The 21,050-nt window shown below is 40.2% G+C and overlaps 1 long non-coding RNA gene across 1 annotated transcript; it reads left to right on the top strand.

The window, feature by feature from the left end:
* Positions 1-1,763: 1,763 nt before the first annotated feature.
* On the top strand, positions 1,764-4,898 carry LOC131096114 (uncharacterized). Its single transcript, XR_009115959.1, has 5 exons — positions 1,764-1,809; positions 2,501-2,576; positions 2,700-3,009; positions 3,349-3,466; positions 4,620-4,898. It is a non-coding gene; the product is annotated as an uncharacterized LOC131096114 (long non-coding RNA).
* Positions 4,899-21,050: the final 16,152 nt, after the last annotated feature.

Below are 21,050 nucleotides of genomic sequence, written 5' to 3' on the forward strand. Positions count from 1 at the left end.
TGGATATAAAATAGATATAAATACCGATGTGATATATCTATCTATCTATATCTATCATTTGTTGTATATTATGATAAATACAACTATAAAAAAACATTTAGGTAGTTTAAAATAATGGATGGTTTTGTTTTTTTCTTTGCCAAAGCAGTGGTTTTCGTGTAAAAATTACAAATACAAATAATATAAAGGTAGAAATATGAGTATAGAAATATATCATAAACACGTTAAAGATTTATATAAAAATTAGAAATATAAGGAAAAATAAGTTGTAGCAGTAGATATGGTAAATAATTTAAAAAATATTTCCCGTATATTTTTTGAATAAGGTGCATATTATATATAGTTGTTAATATAATACATCAATATAAACGATAAATATATATAAAATATCAACTATCTATAAGAAGGAATAAAAGCTCTATGTCACGTGCAGCAGTAGAAAATTTCAGGCTCCCAGGGAATAAATAGTTTTCTTTAAATCATTTTCGTTTTGGAGTTTTTTTTTTTTTTTACTCTCGGGTAGCCTGAAAGTTTCTACTGCTGCTTTTTTATTTAAAAAAATATCCTTTTTTAAAGGTGGAAAGGTAAACCAAGATTAGAAATATAACAAAGGGGAAGGGAAAGGAAAGGAAAGGGAAAGGGAAAAGGAAAAGGGAAGGGAAGTGGTGAAAAACAGAGTGAAAAAAGTAAAAAGAGTTGGAGGGAAAAAGAGAGGGCATTGGGGAGGAGCGGTGCTGCCTCAGGTCCTTCCCCGCCCGGGGGCGAAGGACCCGTTTCATGCCCTGGAGGGACTGCAGCTGCCGGTGGCTCCCGGGGGACGGAGCGGTGGCTGCCAGCCCGAGACTCCAACTCCCGGCAGGCCCTGCTGCTGGCGCGGCGTGTGACGCAACGGGCGACGCGGCCCGGCATTTTTCTCTAAATCGGCGCTAAATACAGCTGAGTAAAATTAGCTTGGTTTTCTTCCTTCTTCTGTAACTGAACTGTTTTTATTAAAAATCCTATTTGAATATGTGGAAAAAGTGGGGATGTCCTGTAATATATCGTCGCTTTTCTTGTTTACAGGGTACTGAGAAAATACGTCTCCCTTAGAGTCCCACGGAAAGGTTCTCAGTGCGCTCTCTATCAAGGTATGTATTTACAAATAAGTGATCCCTTTAGATATTTGCCTGTGTACCTTTTCCTGTAATTCAGAGCTTGCGTTCTGTGGGTTTTATGATAAACCTGTAAAACATGTAAAAATGGTTTTGCAAGTCTTAATCGTTGAAGGCAGCAATAAGTGGATTTAGAGCCTGTTCTTGACCAGACAAAGAGAAAAAGTGTGACTTTGATGCTGAACTTGTCATTTTTCATTTGACTTGTCTTGAATGATTTAGGAATAGAGAGAACTAGAAAAAGAGAGAAATAGAATTGATTATTGAGCACTCCTCAAATGCTCACCATGATTCAGTGTAGAGCCAAAGGGAAGGGTGATGGAAGAGAGCTCTGTGCTTTGGAAGGAAATAAATTGAAACCTGACCTCCTCACAGAGTCTCACTAACTTCTTTTGTTTTAAAATACAAAATACGATTAGGAAGTGTTGGAAGTTAGTGTTTTGGGAAAGAAACGGCAGTTCCACAGAACATTCCATTTCACAGAGGCTCTGGGAACGCTTCATGTTGTAAGTGCTGTCACTGCAATCAGTTGGTGGTTCAGCCTTGAAACGTGCACTTGGCCTTCTATAAAGCACTGTTTTGTTTGCCTTTCAGTGCTATGAGTCTTGATAGATTGGAGAAGAGCCCAAGAGAAATTTTTCATCCCTTGATATAAAAGGTAGGAAGTGACTTTTTTAGGTTTGGTTCTTTTTCTTTGTTATTTTCTGGAAATAAAAGTAATTAAGTATAGGTACTACTGGTTTGTTTCTTCCAGTAGCAGGTGATAACAATAGCAGTAGTACTAGTAAAAATAATAATAGAAATAATAATAATAGTAATGTAATACTACGTAAACTGTCTTTATCCATTGAACTGGCCATTTCAAATCAAAACTTCTAAACACAAATCAAACCATCATCCTTGTAGAATCTTTCACAGCAGCGGGCTAAAGATCCTGGTTTTGTTGACAGGATTTATTGGTTCTGGAAGAACAAGGGGGAAGTACAAGCCTAACTACTTCTAGCTCACAGAGCCGTCCAGTGAACCCAGCTTTGTGTTTTGGTGGGCTTGTGATGACTTTGAAATCAATTGCTCATTCCAGTAAAAAAAAATTCATGTTTTTTTGAACGTGACAGCAGAAATAACTTTAGGCACCAACTGAATAATAATAGATCACCAGTTTAAGTTAAAAATTCATGCTATACTATCAAAATTTAAAGGTAAATTATTATGTGTTAGGTGATGGTATAAAGTGTATGTTCTAATGTGTAATGCAAAGATACTTACGTACCTGAAAGTCCTTAGAGGAAACAAATTTTTATGTCTGCTGTTTGATTGTTTACCATACGATATTTGGTTTCATTTCCCAGGGATCGGTGAATTTTAACTTTGGAGTCCCCTATGCTAAGGATGCTCAGCTTACAGGTGATGAAATGTTCAGTAATGGTGAGTTTTTCACCTTCTCTTTAATTGCTATGCTGATCTGAATAAGAAAAAAAAAAAAAACAAAAGCAAGAGAAAAAAAAGGATAGTTTATTATTTTTTACGCTGTTATGTTTGTTTCCTCAGTATTTGCTGCAGCTCTGCTTACCCAAGCTTTGGGTTCCTTCTGTCCCACTGGGAGTTGCCCAATTTGGTTGCATCTGGTGAAATTCACCCTGAGACCTTACAGAACCAGCTCCAGCTACGTGAGAGCCATTTGCAGTTCTCTCCAGACGCCTGGAGAATGGGCGACGTTTCTGAGGATCCGGCGAGCGTGCTTCTGTCAAAACTCAGTCTGTGAAATTCCTGGGGAAAACCCTTCTGTGTCCTGAAGGGTTCAAACTCTGGTGAGGATCCAGTTATCAGGTGCTCACCTGGATGGTTCCAGCTGCCAAAGGTAACACTTGTACTCTTGCCCTGTAGTTTACATCTATTGTATTTTTGTTATTTTCAAGATTTTTTGTCTTTGCAAAATATTGTGCATTTCACTCTTTGGAACCTCTCAGATGGTTCTTTGGTGCAGCACCACCCCGTGGGACACTTGGCTGCTGTCCTGAAGGGGTTGGTGGCTAGAATTGTAAATCCTGGCGAGTTTATAAGTCTTCTGTCCCCAGGGAGGTGTCATGCTTTGTTTACTTTTGTTCTGTTGGTTAGGCGCTGCTTCTCGTTGCAAGTATGAATTTCAAACTGCCCTGTTCTTATTTTAACTGTTTTCCTGGTTCTCTCCCTACGGCAGGGAAAGACTCTCGTATTCTTGTCGTCGGGCTCAGTGCTGTCCAAGAAGATACAGAGACTAAAAAAATCATAAGAAGCAAAATATGACTGCAGGGAAAAGAAGCTGGAGAGAACAGAAGGTGATGTTGTTATCCTTACCCTGTATTAGAGACATCCGCTGTGCTTTGATGCTGGCAGCTGCCAGGGGCTTGTTAGCTCTTTGTAGGCAGGTGTAGGTGTTCACTTGTAGGTTTTTTCTCTGGACAAGGCAATTCAAACTTTGCTCAGCTGATATTTGCAGATTACTCTCTAGCACAGTCCAGCATGACATTTCTGAATGTTGTAAAAATACCATGTTACTTGGAAATTGCTAATGAAGAGAAGCTTTAGGGGAAAATAAGATTTCAGGGTTGGAAGATGTGAGAAGAATTGTGTGGGGATGTTAGACTGAAGTAAAGCACACTTGAAGCTGGACTGGCACGCTGGCAGGTCCCCTATTAAACAGTAGTGCTGAGATTAGCCTGGGGGTTGCCCATTGTTTCTGTAGAAATCAATGTTTCCTGGTCTTGAGAGGTAAGCTGCTTTGAAAAGCTGGAAGGTGCAGCATGCTGACAATCTCCGTGCTTTGGATTAAAAGTAGATTTCAGAAGGGTCCTAGGCTTTTGTCTTTTCCTAGAAGTCGATGTAATCCTGTCGAGGAGTTTTTAGTTCTGTGTTGCCATGTCATCCATCAGAGCCCTGTTGTACTAATCTTCGTACAAGTACAAAACAAAAAATCAGACCCTGTCCCAAGCACTTAGAGGCCAGAACACGATTTCCTCGGGCTGCCATTTGGGTGCCATCGATACTCACCACGAATTGAGCCCTCTGGCTCTGACAGAGCCCCTGGATGCTGACGGAAGGGGGCTGGTCACAGACCCTGGAGGTGCCTGTCCCCCAGGGAGGGAGAGGCCGAGGCAGTGTGGCCTGCAGGGAGGGTGTCGTCCCCAGAGAGCAGCCGGCGACTCCATGCCTGCCCGGGGCTGCGGGTGCCCCCTCGGGGTGGACGCCTGCCCTCAGGTTTCCCTCTCGGCACCCGGGGAGGGAACCAGGTCCATCCGTGTGGCAGCTGCAGGGCCTGCAGGCTCTGGGCCCTGGAGCCGAGTGAGCCTGAGCTGCTGCATGCTTGCTGTGAGCTTTGGGGTGAGCGTGCATCACTGCAGGCCTGGGATGGATTGAAATGCGCTGAGGAAAGCACAGGGAGGGAGGGAGGGAAGGAAATGCTCTGTTAACATGTGCCAATTCTTCTGTCAGACTCATCACGGCGGGACAGCGTGAAGACTGAAAGTGTAAGAAGATGTGGAGGGAAAGAGAGAATCTGACAGGAGCATCGGACGCACGAGTGCAGGAATTTTGCTTTTTTGCTTGGATGTAAACTCAGGCGTTGAAAGGAATTTGGGAGTGAGAAGGGACATTTCAGAAGGAGAAGAAGCAAAAGAAGTTGTTGTTGTTGTTACAGTCCTGGCAAAATCTTTTGTTCTAGCTAATAAAAGAAGTTAGTTTAAAAAACAAAAAGGAAAAAATGTAGTGTTTTTTTTTTTCCTTCACTATGATATTCATTGGTGGTATATGGTGTGTTGTTTCATTTCTTGGTAGTATTAAGTCTGTGTAAATTGTTTTTTGAGTGAAGCTGACTTTCTGGATGGGTTGGTTTGTATTTGAGGCAGGATTAATTTCAATAGGATTCTTTCATAGATTTCTGATGGGTATTACTGGGATTTTGGTTTTGTTTGCTGTATGTATAAACATAGAGCTTTGGTAGGGCCAGCTGGGCGTCTGGAGTTTTGGGTGTGAATTTATTAGATGGCTTTTGTTAGATGCAGTTTTTAATTTTTGAAATGTTTTTCAGTGTAGTGGTTTTAAGGTGGTTTTTAAGAATTCATTGTATTGTTTTCTGTTGTTTGTAGTTGGTGTATGATAAGGGATGTGGTGTGACTTTTTGAACATTATGGTTTTGGTGTTCCTAAGTTCTGATTTCTTTGTGGTTCAATATTTTTTTTTATTTTTATTTTTTGGGACAGGGGCATTTATATGGTGGGTTTTTATAGGCAATATGTTTTTTAATTTAGGTAGTGATATTTTTTAATATTTTAATAGTTTAGGTTTTTTATTTTCATGGTTTTAATTATTTTTTTTAATTTTTTCAAATAACTTTTATAGATGACATGTTATTATTTGTGCATTAACATAAAGGTAGAGCTTTGGGGACTTTTTTTTGTAATGTTTAGGGTCAGTTGTGCAGTTTTGAGTCTAGTGCGTTGGTTTGATTTAATTTTTATTGGGTGTTTGTTTTTATTAGCAGTTGTGTCATTTTCAAGGTGTGTTTGAGTTTTTTGGGGTTTTTGAGATACTGGTTTAGGAGGAAGTTTATGATGAGCATGTGCGGAGGTTTTGGGCTACTTTATAGTGGGATTTGAAATTTATTTACAGTTAGGTTTATTTGAGTTTTTATTAGGGTTCAATGACGTTGTGGGATGTTTGTTCCATTAGTAACAGAAATAGGTTTTGTTTTGCTGTGCTGCGATGGGATGGGCGTGTGCTGCGTGCCGGTGCTGACAAAGGTACAGTATTGTTGTGGCTCTGGTGTGTCGGGTTAATGAACTGACATGGGTTAATATAGAGGTGAAAATAGAAATAAATATAAATTGAAAAGTAAATATAAAATTAGAGTGGTAAACATAAATATAGATAACAGATACATACATAAAACTATAATACATGGTATATAATTGTAACATGTTATCATATAGATAAATGATAGTCTATTATATATAGATATATATACACCAAGATATATAAATATAGATTGTAAATATAAAAATATTTAAATAGAGTTAAAGTAAATTGGGGGGTTTTATTAGGGTATAGGCTGGGGTTTTTAAAAGATAGAAATAAAATATAAATTCAGATATACAAATGTATATAGAAATACAAATATCTATACATATTTAATTTAAACAAATATAAGTAAAAAATAAATATATAATACAGAAAATATATATCTATGATTATATTAGAAGGTATTCTCTCTAATATATATAATATCTATGAATAGAATAAATAAAAATATCCATATAAATATCATTATAATTTTGAAAAATAAATTTACTTCCTAAATTTTAAATCTGGTTCAAATAAAGGGGTGTCCTTGGTTTTTCTTTGGTTAGAGGCAGGAGTTTTATTTTAAATAATATAAGTAATATAGAAATGTGGATCTTAAGATAGAAATATATAATGAATATATAAAGAGAAATTGCTAAACTATGCCTATAAATTTAAATATAAAGATATGTAAGTAATATGAAGAGTTGTAGTATAGAATATAAATAACATTATATGGCAATATAAATTATAAATGGGAATCTAAATATAAAAATATGTAAATATAGTTTAAGAGAAAGGGAATGTTTTGGCTTTTATTTAAGTAGAGGCAGGGTTTTTATTTTGAATATTATAAGGGTTCCAGAAGTAAAAATCTTGACGCAGAAATATTTAATCAATATAAAAAACATGAATAAAAATATATGAAAAATATAAATACCTACTCGCATTGGATGTAATATAGAATATAAATTTATTTATAAATTGACATTGGTAAAGATAAATGCATAAGTAAGCAATAGACATTAAAATACATTAATTATATATTATATATATTATATATATATAATATATATATAAATATACAATAATTTATTATATTACATTATATATACATTATATATATTATATATATATATATTATATAAATTAATATACATTATAAATATGAATGTAAAAATTGAACATGAGGATAAAATCTATTTAAATATTGTTTAAAACAAAGGTTGGGCTTTTTTATTCTTGTGTTAGAGGCAGGGTTTTTATTTTAAATAATATGAATGTAGATATTATTGTTATATATTTCTAAATATTGAGATATACAATCAAGATATAAATATATAACCGCAAAATATAAATAAATACAAATAATAGGAAGAGATGTAATGAAGAATACAAATAACAGTATACATAAGTATACATTTTAAATGTAAATGTGAATATGAACCTGAAAAATAGAATTTAAAAAAATATTTAAGTAGAGTTTTGAAGAAAGGGGTTCTTTTTGGCTTTAATGTGGATGGAGGCAAAGGTTTTATTTTAAATAACCCAAGTGTTAGAGAAGTAAAAATAGTAACAGAAATACATACTTACTATGTAAAAATATTTATAAAAATATACAAATAAAGTTTTAGGGATATATGCAATATGGAATAGAAATGTATTTATAAAAAGAAATGTATAAATGGACAGTGTACATCAATATACATTGTAAATAGAAATGTGAATATTAATATGAAAAAATATTTAAAAAAATATTTAATTATTTTTTTAATTTTTTTTTTTTTGTATTTTGTTTGGTTTTGTTTTGTCTTTTATCCTATTAGATTAGAGGCAGAAGTTTTTTTTGCCTCTTCCCGGTTGTTTTGGGGCATTTATTTCATAGCAGTTTTCGGCGGGGGTCGCCCCTGTTCTTTTTTGCCGCCTTCGCTGCCGCAGCCCCGAGGCGCGCTGCGCCCCCGGCTGGGGCGGGCGGCAGTGCTGCCGCCTTGTGGGCAGACGCGGTACTGCAGGCGTGCAGCGAGAGGCGGCCAGCTTGGGAGTGGCGCGTGGGCGATGTCGCGGAGTTTTGGTTGACCTTCTCAAGATGGCGGCGAAAAGGGCGGGAAAGTGGAGGACCGGGTGGGTGTTTAACTGCACTGCCTGCACGGAATACCGACGTCATGGCGGCCCCGAGGGATTTTTCGGTGGCGTTTCATGTGTACCCGAGACATGCTGTGAGCTCAGCGGCGCCGCGGGCGGGCGTATTTTGGCGGGTTTGTGAGAGGCATCTGGGTAAACGCCTCGCTGTGCCGGGGTCCTCTCACGTCGGCTTTCCCGCCCTGAGGGAGCCGAGCCGGGCCGAATAGTTCCGAAGAGCCGAAGAGCCGAGTGTGGCCGGAAACAGCCGAGTTTCCCCGAAGACCGAGTGTGGCCGAAAAGAGCCGAGTTTCCCCGAAGAGCCCAGTGTGGCCGCAAACAGCCGACTGCAACCCAAGAGCCCAGTGCGGCCGGAAACAGCCCAGTTTACACCAAGAGCCGATCATAGCCGACTGCAACCGATAGCCGACTGTAGCCGACTTGAGCCGCATTTAGACAGTGTGCCGAATACGACCGAGTTTAGCCGAACTGAAACGAGTTTAGACCAAGAGCCGAAGCAAGCCCAATTCAGCCGAGTTTCATTCAACAGAACCGAACGACGCCGCAGCGCTCTGCATGCAGTGCGCCTGTGCAGACGGCAGGGGGCGCTGTGCCTGCAGTGCGCCGGTGCAGACGGCAGGGATCGCTGTGCCTGCAGTGCGCCGGTGCACACGGCAGGGGGCGCTGTATAAAGTATAAAATATCAACTATCGATAAGAAGGGATAAAAGCTCTCTGTCAAGTGCAGCTGTAGAAAATTTCAGGCTCCCAGGGAATAAATCGTTTTCTTTAAATCATTTTCGTTTCGGAGTTTTTTTTACTCCCAGGTAGCCTGAAAGTTACTACTGCTGCTTTTTTATTCTAAAGCTAGAAAGGAAAACCAAGATTAGAAATGCAGGGAAAGAAAGAAAGAAAGAAAGTAAGAAAAAGAAAAAAAGGAAATAAGGAAAGGAAATGAAAGGAAGAAAGAAGGAAGGACAGGAAGGAAGGGAGGAAAGAAGGAAGACAGACAAAAAAACCCCAAAAACCAGGAGGGCAAGGAGAAACCTGGGGAAAAAAAATAAAAAGAAAAGAAAAAAGAAACCAACAAAAAACAAAGCCACAGAAAAAAAACTCGGGATGGGCGAGAAACACCCCCCCTCCCTGAAAAATCCAAGCTGGGCAAGAAACATCCCAGAAATACCACAAAAAAAAAAAAAAAAAAAAAAAAAAAAAAAAAAAAAACAGGGAAAAAAAAAAAAAAAAACAAACCTGAAAAAAAAAACAAGGGGGGCAAGGAAAAACCAGAAAAAACACCAAGATGGGCAAGAAGAAACGAAGAAAAAAACCCAAGAAGTGCCAGAAAAAAAAAAATCAAGAAACAAGGCAAGAAAGAGAGGCAATAAAGGCCACAAAAAATTCAAGAAAAAACCCAAGACATGCCAGAAAAAGGTACGAAAATGGTTCTGCCAGGTGCGATCAAGGTGAGCGGGGTCAGATTCAGGTCCAGGAGATGAACAAGTGTCAGATTAGTTTGGGGCACTGCTGTGCAATGCAGCCGTGACAGGATTTATGTTTAAATATAGTTTAAATAAATTGGGGATTGTTTGGCTTTTATTGGGGTATAGGCTGGAGATTTCATAAAAAATATAAAACTAGAAATCCAAATATATCATCTATATGTCGATATCAATAAATATTTAATATATATAAATATCAGTAAAATAAATCTATTGTGTCAAAAGAATATACCTATTATTATATAAAAAGGTATTCTCTCCAATATACATAATATCTATAAATATAACAAATGAAAATTACAAATATAGATGTGAATAGAATTATGACAAACAAAATTATTTTTAAAATTTTAAATGTGTTTTAAATAAAGGGGTGTCTTTGCTTTTTATTTCGTTAGAGGCAGGGGTTTTAATTCTAAATAATATAAGTACTATAGAAATGTAAATCGACATACAGAAATATATAATAAATATATAGAGATACAAAGATATAATGCCAAACTATGAATAGAAATCTATGTAAGTAACATGAAGAGATGCAATATAGAATACAATTTTTATTATACAGTAATTTAAATTCTAAATATAAATGCGAATATAATTGTGAAAAATATATGATGGGGGCTCGGAGCAGCCCAGGTGTGAGCTGTAATGATGATGGGGGCTCGGAGCAGCCCAGGTGTGAGTGTGAGGATGATGAGGGCTCGGAGCAGCCCAGGTGTGAGTGTGAGGATGATGAGGGGCCGGCTCCTGCCGGGGCGAGGCTGTTTTAGGGGGAGGCTTTGCCTCAGCTCCCTTTTGCATGGAGCTGCTGAGTGGAGGGGTTTATGGGGCGCTCCCGGCGCTGTCTCATGGAAGGACTGCGAGAGCTTCCCACAGGGTCGGGGGCAACGCCTGGATTCGCGCTTGGGTACGTGGAGCATCGCTTAAAGGAGGTGCCGAGGGACGAATCTTTGTGCCGGGGAGCAGCGGCCGAACAGGTGAGCCCGTGTGGGTTCGGAGCGGGGAATTTTCTCCTTCCCCTTTGCAATTTCATCTTGCCAGTCCCTCCCCGGGTCCCCAGGAACAAAAATGGAGCTTATGAAGACAAAAGGAATTAAGGAGAAGGAAGCAGCTCCTCTTCTTTTATTGTCTGCGTTTGACCTGAGGGGATCCCTCTTGACTTGTGGTTTTAAGGGTGTTGATTGCAGGAAAAGCTGCATTTTCCAGGCGGTTAGGGGTATCCCGGGGGTGACAGGGAATCCCTGCGTTCTATTCTAAGGGGAATGGGAAAAGTATTCTTGTGGTATTCTGGGTTTGATTTGAAGGCAGCCACCCCATTTGCACCACCCTCGGGTTTAAATGGAGGGGGCAGCCCTGGTGTCCCTCCTTTTCAAGGGTTTGAATGGAGGTCGAAATCGCCCTTTCCCATCAGTCGAAGGCTTTCATTTGGGGAGCGCCCCTTCTTTTCTGCTCTCCTAGGGGGTGAAATTGGAGGGGAGAACACATTTCTTTGCCCTTGTTGAAGTGAGGTGCGCCCCGTCTGCGGTTTCGGGGTTGGCTTGCGGGAAGCCGCAGCTCCGGCAGCGTTTGCAGGGCTGCAATGGGGCTGTGCCGCTGCATTGGAGGGCGCTGCCCGTGCCCGCGGCCCGGCGCGGAACGTTCCCGCTCGGGAGCGCTGCTGGCACGGCCCGGGCAGCTGCCGGGGCGCACGGGGGATTCGGCGCGGCCGGGCCGGCCGAGGGCGGCAGTGGCGGAGCCGCGCCGGTGCGAGCCGTGCGGAGCCGAGCGGAGCCGGGCCGGGCCGGCCAAGGGCGGCAGAGGCGGCGCGGGCGCTGCTGCGCCGGCCCGGGCGGTGCCGGCCGCTCCGTCCGCTCCGGGCGCGGGGCTCGGGCGCCGCCGGTAGCCCCGGGCCCGGTGCCGGCCCCGCCGGGCAGGGGCAGCGGGCGGGGCTCCCCGGGACGGCGCCGGCCCCGCGCGCCGGAGCGGCCGCCGCAGGAGCCGCTTTCCTGCCGGGAGCCGCGCTCCGTCCGGGGCCGGCAGCGAGCGCGGGGTTCGGCCGCTCCACGTTCGGCGGTGCCGTGGCTCGGAGGCGCTTTGGAGGCGTCGATGGCATCGCTGGGTTCGGTTTGCAGCGGGTGTCCGCTAAGGGGTACGGTGTTCTTCCTGAGCGGCACGGTTCTCGGTGCCGGTAGGGATGATAATGGTTTGTTTTGGATTGGGTTTTGTAGTCGGATTTTATTTTTTTTTTTCCCGGGTATTATGTTTAGAAGGGCGCGCAATGTTTTTTACGGGTCGTAGCGCGAAGCAGCGGTTCGCATTTTAATTCTGTTGCGGTGGCTTTTATTAGCGTGAGTGTGTAGTGTTTGTTTTGGGGGGCTTGGGGAAGCGTCCTGTCGTTCATAGCAGCGGGTTTTTAATCTCGATAATTGCATGTGTGTTTATCGTCTTCCAGGGCTTTTATTTGTTCGGTTTGTTTGATTGTAGTGTATGTTTTATGGTTACGGGTAATTTGGGGGACATTGTTTATGGTTACGTTTGTCTTTAGTCTTTGTGTTTGTTTCTAGGTGATATTTTTATTTTGATAGCTTGAGGCACTATGGGTTTATTCAGTTGGGAATAAGTTTTTTGTTGCAGATTTCAGTTTATTTGGTTTTTGGTATTATTCTTGTTGTTGCTTTCTTTATTTTCTTTTTTTGGTTGTTGTTGTTGTTGTCTTTTAATGTATTTGAGTATTGTTTATCAGGGTTTATTTTGGGAACGTGGGTATTTATATGGTGGGTTTTTAAAGTATTTATTTATTTGGGTAGTTAATTTCTTAGTTTTTAGTGGTTGAGATGTTTTTCCATTTTGTTAATTAGTTCAGGTTTAAAGTTATTTTTACAGAGGATTGTTTATTCTTTGAGTTAGTGTAGAGGTAGAATTGCGTTGGTTTTTTCTTTTTTAGTAACGTTCAGGGTCAGTGGCACTGTCTTGAGTTTAGTAGATTGGTTTGACTTTTTTTTAGTACTTTTTGTAATTTGCTGTGTGTGTTTCTAGAGGATTTTCTTTTATTTTGGTTCCATTTTTCTGTCGTGATGAGAATTGTTATTGAAAAGAGTGTTCTTTGTTTTTTCGCTGACACTTGTTTGGCTGTTGGAGGTCTCTTGATGTTTTTGGAAGATATTGGTGGGAATTTGATGCTGTTTGTTCTGTCATTTCATTTAGGAATTGGATTTTAAATACACAATTATGACTCTAACTGTATTGAAACAAAAGAAATAGATGTGTAGCAATGGGAATGAGCCAATTTTATTTTTATATATTCGGTCAATTTTTAAAATTTAACATGTAACATGAGTCATTATATGTTACAATAAGTTATTCTAATTTTAATCGAGTATTGTGTATGTTTTTAGATATATGAATAGAGAATATAAATGTAAATACAACCCAAACAAAAATACAAATATATAAATGTATTGCAACTATATGCAGATATATAAAAAATTAATAATAAATTGTAAATATAAAATAACATAAATTGATACAATATATAATACAAGTGATACTGCATATATTTTATGAAAAATATTATAGGAAATGGATATAAAATAGATATAAATACGGATGTGATATATCTATCTATCTATATCTATCATTTTTTGTATATTATGATAAATACAACTATAAAAAAACATTTAGGTAGTTTAAAATAATGGATGGTTTTGTTTTTTCTTTGCCAAAGCAGGGGTTTTCGTGTAAAAATTACAAATACAAATAATATAAAGGTAGAAATATGAGTATAGAAATATATCATAAACACGTTAAAGATTTATATAAAAATTAGAAATATAAGGAAAAATAAGTTGTAGCAGTAGATATGGTAAATAATTTAAAAAATATTTCCCGTGTATTTTTTGAATAAGGTGCATATTATATGTAGTTATTAATATAATACATCAATATAAACGATAAATATATATAAAATATCAACTATCTATAAGAAGGAATAAAAGCTCTATGTCACGTGCAGCAGTAGAAAATTTCAGGCTCCCAGGGAATAAATAGTTTTCTTTAAATCATTTTCGTTTTGGAGATTTTTTTTTTTACTCTCGGGTAGCCTGAAAGTTTCTACTGCTGCATTTTTATTCTAAAGGTGGAAAGGTAAACCAAGATTAGAAATACAAGAAAGGGGAAGGGAAGGGAAGGAAAGGAAAGGAAAGGAAAGGGGAAAGGAAAAGGGAAGGGAAGGGAAGTGGTGAAAAACAGAGTGAAAAAAGTAAAAAGAGTTGGAGGGAAAAAGAGAGGGCATTGGGGAGGAGCGGTGCTGCCTCAGGTCCTTCCCCGCCCTGGGGCGAAGGACCCGTTTGATGCCCGGGAGGGACTGCAGGTGGCGGGGGACGGAGCCGTGGCTGTCAGCCCGAGACTCCAACTCCCGGCAGGCCGTGCTGCCGGCGCGGCGTGTGACGCAACGGCTGACGCGGCACATGAGTGGCTGGCGTGCCAGGCGGCCGCGCGGGGCTGTGCGCGCGCAGCTGCCGGCGCCTCTCCCGCGCGGGACAGCGACGCTGGAGGGGCGAAGCCTCCGTCTGGCCGCCCGCCCGGTGCTGAGCAGCGCGGAAGGAGCGTCCGCCCGGTTCCTCGGCCTCCCTCAGCGGTGCCGGGGGCGGGGGCGCTGCCGCCCGCCGATGGCGGAGGGCGAGGCGGTGCTTTGCTGCCGCGGGCCGGGAGCTGCGGGAGCCGCCCCGGGCGAGCGGCGCCGCGCGCTGCCGCGGTCCCGGTGGGGCGGCCGCCCTCGGGCTGGCGGAGGCGCCGGAGGAGCCCCCGAGCTGCAGCCGTCTCCCTCGGGCTGCTGCCGGTGCTGCGGGCGGAGGCGGCTCCGCCGCGTGTTGGGCGCTGCGAGCAGGGAGCGCTGCGGTACCGCCGGCATGGCGGGGCTGCTGCCTGCGTTAGTGCCCGTGGCTCTTTGTGCCGTGACAGCGGATGGAGCGGCGCTGGGCGGTAAAGCCAGAGATGGCCGGGAGAATGCCCAGCGCAGGGAGCGGGCGGGCTGTGTGCTTCGGATGGCACAGGTGCGAGCTGCAAAGCCACCCCCCCCTTCCGCCCCTGCCCTCCCGAGCCCCAGGGAAAATGCTTTCCAGCATTGTCGAGCTTCTGAGAGACAAAACTTGTGATTTGACACTTGCATCCAGAAAAGGTTTCTGTGTAAATTAGCAAATGCCTAAATTGTTCTTGGTTACATCCCATGACCGGTTTCAGGCAGCGACTTTATAATGCTTTTAGGATTTTCTTGTACAATGGTGAGAAAATAGGCAGGTCTGATAGTGGTTTCACTTTTTTTTCTACTTCACGTTCCATAAGATTCTTTTATGCAAGCACTTGTTTTAAAATTCTACTGTAAGCGTTTATGGTTCACTTTTTTTTTCTTTGCAGCACCCGTGACTTTTTTTTCCCTCTAAATCGGGAGTAAATATAGCTGAGTAAAATTACCTTGATTTTCTTCCTTCTTTTTTAACTGAATTGTTTTTATTAAAAATCCTATTTGAATATGTAGAAAAAGTGGGGATGTCTTGTAATATATCGTAGCTTTTCTTGTTTACAGGATACTCAGAAAATATGTCTCCCTTAGAGTCCCACAGAAACGTTCTCAGTGCGATCTCTATCAAGGTATGTATTTACAAGTAAGTGGTCTCTTTAGATATTTGCCTGTGTACCTTTTCCTGTAATTCAGAGCTTGCGTTCTGTGGGTTTTATGATAAAGCTGTAAAACATGTCAAAATGGTTTTGCAAGTCTTAATCGTTGAAGGCAGCAAGAAGTGGATTTAGAGCCTGTTCTTGAGCAGACAAAGGGAAAAAGTGTGGCTTTGATGCTGAACTTGTCATTTTTCATTTGACTTGTCTTGCATTATTTAAGAGTAGAGAGAACTAGAAAAAGAGAGAAATCGAATTGGTTCTTGAGCACTCCTCAAATGCTCACCATGATCCAGTGTAGAGCCGAAGGGAAGGGTGATGGAACAGAGCTCTGTGCTTTAGAGGGAAATAAATTTAAAGCTGACCTCCTCACAGAGTCTCACTAACTTCTGTGGTTTTAAAATACAAGATAAGTTTAGGAAGTGTTGGAAGTTAGTGTTTTGGGAAAGAAATGGCAGTTCCACAGAACATTCCATTGAACAGAGGCTCTGGGAACGATTCATGTTGTAAGTGCTGTCACTGCAGTCAGTTGGTGGTTCAGCCTTGAAACATGCACTTGGCCTTCTATAAAGCACTGTTTTGTTTGCCTTTCAGTGCTATGAGTCTTGATCAATTGGAGAAGAGCCCAAGAGAAATTTTTCATCCCTTGATATAAAAGGTAGGAAGTGACTTTTTTTGGTTTGGTTCTTTTTCTTTATTATTTTCTGGAAATAAAAGTAATTAAGTATAGGTACTACTGGTTTGTTTCTTCCAGTAGCAGGTGATAATAATAGTAGTAGTACTAGTAAAAATCATAATAGAAATAATAACAGTAGTAATGTAATACTACTTAAACTGTCTTTATCCATTGGACTGGCCATTTCAAATCAAAACTTCTAAACACAAGTCAAACCATCATCCTTGTAGAATCTTTCACAGCAGTGGGCTAAAGATCCTGGTTTTGTTGACAGGATTTATTGGTTCTGGAAGAACAAGAGGGAAGTACAAGCCTAACTACTTCTAGCTCACAGAGCCGTCCAGTGAACCCAGCTTTGTGTTTTGGTGGGCTTGTGATGACTTTGAAATCAATTGCTCATTCCAGTAAAAAAAAATTCGTGTTTTTTTGAACGTGACAGCAGAAATAACTTTAGGCACCAACTGAATAATAATAGATCGCCAGTTTAAGTTAAAAATTCATGCTATACTATCAAAATTTAAAGGTAAATTATTATGTGTTAGGTGATGGTATAAAGTGTATGTTCTAATGTGTAATGCAAAGATACTTACGTACCTGAAAGTCCTTAGAGGAAACAAATTTTTATGTCTGCTGTTTGATTGTTTACCATACGATATTTGGTTTCATTTCCCAGGGATCGGTGAATTTTAACTTTGGAGTCCCCTATGCTAAGGATGCTCAGCTTACAGGTGATGAAATGTTCAGTAATGGTGAGTTTTTCACCTTCTCTTTAATTGCTATGCTGATCTGAATAAGAAAAAAAAAAAAAACAAAAGCAAGAGAAAAAAAAGGATGGTTTATTATTTTTTACGCTGTTATGTTTGTTTCCTCAGTATTTGCTGCAGCTCTGCTTACCCAAGCTTTGGGTTCCTTCTGTCCCACTGGGAGTTGCCCAATTTGGTTGCATCTGGTGAAATTCACCCTGAGACCTTACAGAACCAGCTCCAACTACGTGAGAGCCATTTGCAGTTCTCTCCAGACGCCTGGAGAATGGGCGACGTTTCTGAGGATCCGGCGAGCGTGCTTCTATCAAAACTCAGTCTGTGAAATTCCTGGGGAAAACCCTTCTGTGTCCTGAAGGGTTCAAACTCTGGTGAGGATCCAGTTATCAGGTGCTCACCTGGATGGTTCCAGCTCCCAAAGGTAACACTTGTCCTCTTGCCCTGTAGTTTACATCTATTGTATTTTTGTTATTTTGCAAGATTTTTTGTCTTTGCAAAATATTGTGCATTTCACTCTTTGGAACCTCTCAGATGGTTCTTTGGTGCAGCACCACCCCGTGGGACACTTGGCTGCTGTCCTGAAGGGGTTGGTGGCTAGAATTGTAAATCCTGGAGAGTTTATAAGTCTTCTGTCCCCAGGGAGGTGTCATGCTTTGTTTACTTTTGTTCTGTTGGTTAGGCGCTGCTTCTCGTTGCAAGTATGAATTTCAAACTGCCCTGTTCTTATTTTAACTGTTTTCCTGGTTCTCTCCCTACGGCAGGGAAAGACTCTCGTATCCTTGTCGTCGGGCTCAGTGCTGTCCAAGAAGATACAGAGACTAAAAAAATGATAAGAAGCAAAATATGACTGCAGGGAAAAGAAGCTGGAGAGAACAGAAGGTGATGTTGTTATCCTTACCCTGTATTAGAGACATCCGCTGTGCTTTGATGCTGGCAGCTGCCAGGGGCTTGTTAGCTCTTTGTAGGCAGGTGTAGGTGTTCACTTGTAGGTTTTTTCTCTGGACAAGGCAATTCAAACTTTGCTAAGCTTATATTTGCAGATTACTCTCTAGCACAGTCCAGCACGACATTTTTGAATGTTGTAAAAATACCATGTTACTTGGAAATGGCTAATGAAGAGAAGCTTTAGGGGAAAATAAGATTTTAGGGTTGGGAGATGTGAGAAGAATTTTGTGTGGATGTTAGACTGAAGTAAAGCACACTTGAAGCTGGGCTGGCACGCTGGCAGGTCCCCTATTAAACAGTAGTGCTGAGATTAGCCTGGGGGTTGCCCATTGTTTCTGTAGAAATCAATGTTTCCTGGTCTTGAGAGGTAAGCTGCTTTGAAAAGCTGGAAGGTGCAGCATGCTGACAATCCCCGTGCTTTGGATTAAAAGTAGATTTCAGAAGGGTCCTAGGCTTTTGTCTTTTCCTAGAAGTCGATGTAATCCTGTCGAGGAGTTTTTAGTTCTGTGTTGCCATGTCATCCATCAGAGCCCTGTTGTACTAATCTTCATACAAGTACAAAACAAAAAATCAGACCCTGTCCCAAGCACTTAGAGGCCAGAACACGATTTCCTCGGGCTGCCATTTGCGTGCCATCGGTACTCACCACGAATTGAGCCCTCTGGCTCTGACAGAGCCCCTGGATGCTGACGGAAGGGGGCTGGTCACAGACCCTGGAGGTGCCTGTCCCCCAGGGAGGGAGAGGACGAGGCAGTGTGGCCTGCAGGGAGGGTGTCGTCCCCAGAGAGCAGCCGGCGACTCCATGCCTGCCCGGGGCTGCGGGTGCCCCCTCGGGGTGGACGCCTGCCCTCAGGTTTCCCTCTGGGCACCCGGGGAGGGAACCAGGTCCATCCGTGTGGCAGCTGCAGGGCCTGCAGGCTCTGGGCCCTGGAGCCGAGTGAGCCTGAGCTGCTGCATGCTTGCTGTGAGCTTTGGGGTGAGCGTGCATCACTGCAGGCCTGGGATGGATTGAAATGCGCTGAGGAAAGCACAGGGAGGGAGGGAGGGAAGGAAATGCTCTGTTAACATGTGCCAATTCTTCTGTCAGACTCATCACGGCGGGACAGCGTGAGGACTGAAAGTTTAAGAAGACGTGGAGGGAAAGAGAGAATCTGACAGGAGCATCGGACGCACGAGTGCAGGAATTTTGCTTTTTTGCTTGGATGTAAACTCAGGCGTTGAAAGGAATTTGGGAGTGAGAAGGGACATTTCAGAAGGAGAAGAAGCAAAAGAAGTTGTTGTTGTTGTTACAGTCCTGGCAAAATCTTTTGTTCTAGCTAATAAAAGAAGTTAGTTTAAAAAACAAAAAGGAAAAAATGTAGTGGTTTTTTTTTTCCTTCACTATGATATTCATTGGTGGTATATGGTGTGTTGTTTCATTTCTTGGTAGTATTAAGTCTGTGTAAATTGTTTTTTGAGTGAAGCTGACACTCTGGATGGGTTGGTTTGTATTTGAGGCAGGATTAATTTCAATAGGATTCTTTCCTAGATTTCTGATGGGTATTACTGGGATTTTGGTTTTGTTTGCTGTATGTATAAACCTAGAGCTTTGGTAGGGCCAGCTGGGCGTCTGGAGTTTTGGGTGTGAATTTATTAGATGGCTTTTGTTAGATGCAGTTTTTAATTTTTGAAATGTTTTTCAGTGTAGTGGTTTTAAGGTGGTTTTTAAGAATTCATTGTATTGTTTTCTGTTGTTTGTAGTTGGTGTATGATAAGGGATGTGGTGTGACTTTTTGAACATTATGGTTTTGGTGTTCCTAAGTTCTGATTTCTTTGTGGTTCAATATTTTTTTTTATTTTTATTTTTTGGGACAGGGGCATTTATATGGTGGGTTTTTATAGGCAATATGTTTTTTAATTTAGGTAGTGATATTTTTTAATATTTTAATAGTTTAGGTTTTTTATTTTCATGGTTTTAATTATTTTTTTTAATTTTTTCAAATAACTTTTATAGATGACATGTTATTATTTGTGCATTAACATAAAGGTAGAGCTCTGGGGACTTTTTTTAGTAATGTTTAGGGTCAGTTGTGCAGTTTTGAGTCTAGTGCGTTGGTTTGATTTAATTTTTATTGGGTGTTTGTTTTTATTAGCAGTTGTGTCATTTTCAAGGTGTGTTTGAGTTTTTTGGGGTTTTTGAGATACTGGTTTAGGAGGAAGTTTATGATGAGCATGTGCGGAGGTTTTGGGCTACTTTATAGTGGGATTTGAAATTTATTTACAGTTAGGTTTATTTGAGTTTTTATTAGGGTTCAATGACGTTGTGGGATGTTTGTTCCATTAGTAACAGAAATAGGTTTTGTTTTGCTGTGCTGCGATGGGATGGGATGGGCGTGTGCTGCGTGCCGGCGCTGACAAAGGTACAGTATTGTTGTGGCTCTGGTGTGTCGGGTTAATGAACTGACATGGGTTAATATAGAGATGAAAATAGAAATAAATATAAATTGAAAAGTAAATATAAAATTAGAGTGGTAAACATAAATATAGATAACAGATACATACATAAAACTATAATACATGGTATATAATTGTAACATGTTATCATATAGATAAATGATAGTCTATTATATATAGATATATATACACCAAGATATATAAATATAGATTGTAAATATAAAAATATTTAAATAGAGTTAAAGTAAATTGGGGGGTTTTATTAGGGTATAGGCTGGGGTTTTTAAAAGATAGAAATAAAATATAAATTCAGATATACAAATGTATATAGAAATACAAATATCTATACATATTTAATTTAAACAAATATAAGTAAAAAATAAATATATAATACAGAAAATATATATCTATGATTATATTAGAAGGTATTCTCTCTAATATATATAATATCTATGAATAGAATAAATAAAAATATCCATATAAATATCATTATAATTTTGAAAAATAAATTTACTTCCTAAATTTTAAATCTGGTTCAAATAAAGGGGTGTCCTTGGTTTTTCTTTGGTTAGAGGCAGGAGTTTTATTTTAAATAATATAAGTAATATAGAAATGTGGATCTTAAGATAGAAATATATAATGAATATATAAAGAGAAATTGCTAAACTATGCCTATAAATTTAAATATAAAGATATGTAAGTAATATGAAGAGTTGTAGTATAGAATATAAATAACATTATATGGCAATATAAATTATAAATGGGAATCTAAATATAAAAATATGTAAATATAGTTTAAGAGAAAGGGAATGTTTTGGCTTTTATTTAAGTAGAGGCAGGGTTTTTATTTTGAATATTATAAGGGTTCCAGAAGTAAAAATCTTGACGCAGAAATATTTAATCAATATAAAAAACATGAATAAAAATATATGAAAAATATAAATACCTACTCGCATTGGATGTAATATAGAATATAAATTTATTTATAAATTGACATTGGT

This window comes from Melospiza georgiana, chromosome Z (assembly GCF_028018845.1).
Source record: "Melospiza georgiana isolate bMelGeo1 chromosome Z, bMelGeo1.pri, whole genome shotgun sequence".
Taxonomy (NCBI): Eukaryota; Metazoa; Chordata; class Aves; order Passeriformes; family Passerellidae; genus Melospiza; species Melospiza georgiana.